This window comes from Macrobrachium nipponense, chromosome 38, assembly GCF_015104395.2.
Source record: "Macrobrachium nipponense isolate FS-2020 chromosome 38, ASM1510439v2, whole genome shotgun sequence".
NCBI classification, from domain to species: domain Eukaryota; kingdom Metazoa; phylum Arthropoda; class Malacostraca; order Decapoda; family Palaemonidae; genus Macrobrachium; species Macrobrachium nipponense.
The window spans coordinates 40494245-40496744 of NC_061098.1; positions in this window are offsets into that span (position 1 = coordinate 40494245).

Consider the following 2500-nt stretch of genomic DNA (forward strand, 5'->3'; position numbering starts at 1 on the left):
CTCCAACTGGACGGTGGTTCGATCCCATGAGGGTACGAAAATTATATCAACTAAAAAATTCTCCCTCGGTACATATATAAAAGATATCAATTCCGAGGTAGAGCGAATTAGATATTAAAGGACATTTGTAGCTCGAATGATATATATATATATATTTATATATATATATAATGATATAGTATATATATATATATATATATATATGAATAATTATCACATCGAACCATGATTCATTTATATATCATTCGAGCTACAAATGTCCCTTTAATATCTAAATTCACTCGACCTCGAATTGGTATATTTTCATATATGTACCGAAGGGGAAATTTTTAGTTGATAATAATTTCGTCCCCCCATGGGTGATCGAACCACCGTCCAAGTGGACGGGAACGAAATCAGACAGACAGTGACGCTATCCAATCAGTCAACAGAGACGCTATAAGTTCATATCGATTCTGACCTTACAAATCACCCTCGAACTCGTCACTGTCTGTCCTGATTTCGTTCCCGTCCACTTGGACGGTGGTTCGATCCCATGGGGGGACGAAATTATTGTCAACTAAAAAAAATAAAAAATTCCCTTTCGGTACATATATGAAATATTATCAATTCCGAGGTAGAGTGAATTTAGATATTAGAGGACATTTGTAGCTCGAATGATATATATATATAGCTATAATATATATATATATATATATATATATATATATATATATATATATATTATATATATATATATATATGCAATAAGGAATAAGGGGAACACAAATATATCTAAGTCACCGTTGTGAATGCGATTTGTATCCTTTTCTTTCTGAGTGAGAGGACGTGATGGGCTGTGAACATTTTTTAGAATGTAGAGATACATCAATTTAGCTTCTCCATGGAAACAGTGGCCCTAAGTGACAAGACGGCTCAGCTTCAGAAATGCTGACATACTTCCCTCGGGTGGCGCGATGTCAAAGTTGCTGCCATGCAGATCAGCCACCAGTCCTGTTTCTATGCACTGGCGGTTGATGCAGAGGTGCCTTCTGAATCTGGTTTGAGGCTGTTTCTTGGGCGTGAACAATGTGTGTTAGTTCGTGCGTGCGTGCAAGCTTCTTCCTACATAATGAGAAGTAAGTTAGCCGAGATGGTGATTGCTACAGGGTTGGGGAAGGGCCAAGATAGTCCCTTTAACAGTATTTTTGGTAAAGTGTGTGAAATCTGTGTTGAATGGATAAGCATACTTACTCTTTGGCCAAAAGTGTGGCTTGTCTGTATTTTGAATATTTGTTTCAAAGATGTGCTATTTCATTTGACCTTTTTATTTTGCTTTTTAATCTTTTGCTTATCGATATGTTCTCCTGTCTTTTTATAGGCAGTTCTGAGACAAAAGGGAACTGATCTGATGTTTAGAATGGGAAACTTAACTGACGTTCCGTGTTGTTAATATGTAGACCGTGCTATGACTTTTCTAGTTTTATGACTAAACTAATGTTGGTTATTGTAGAAGAGAGATGGAGTGGGCAATCTTTCATTTAATCATCTTGTTAGAACCTGATTTATTTAGCTAATGCTTTGCTCTTAAAAAAATGTATTTTTGTAGTTCACAAGTCTGATTTAATTGCCTTAGGTACAGAGAGTGAGAGAGATGTTGTAGAGAGAGAGAGAGAAAACGTGTGCTAGCTATATGCTTGACGACGACCAAGCTACCAAACCCTTTTAAGATTACCGAGGTTGGAACCTCGGTAATATACACACACACACACACACACACACACACACACACACACACATATATAATATATATTTATATATATATATATATATATATATATATATATATATATATATATATATATATATATGTGTGTGTGTGTGTGTGTGTGTATATATATTATATATATATTTCTGTGGTGACTGAAAAGCATTTTTTAATACATGTCTATGGTGTCGAGTACATGAAATGAAGTATGATAAACCCTTAGAGTTTATTTACGGCATAAGTTACTAAGGTTAAAGGGAAGGGGGCAGGGTTACAGGATTGAACCTACCTTATTATCTGAAATTGGGTCAAAGGATGGCCACGTGCCAGATTTTGTGTAGATTGGTCAAGTGGTTAAGATTTTTTAGTGCTCAAACTAACATACAAACATTCACTTTTATATACTATATATAATATATATATAATATATATATATATATAATATATATATAGTATATATATATATATATATATATATATATATATATCTTAAAAAAAGATGTGGTAGTGAATTGTTAATCACAGCTTTTTCCGGTTAGAGACAGAAGCGCTCTGTTTAATAAGCGTTTGGGCTACTCGAAGAATGGTGAAATGAAAAATAAGCCAGTATTGGTGACCTATGCGACCTGAGGTTAACGACACCTCAGAGATCACATGATTGGATCATGCTGCTGCCCATCGTTGCTAAGGCACTCCACAAGCCGTGTCTGTGTGTTCATGGCGTGTGATAGGTGATGCAAAGAAAGGAGGACA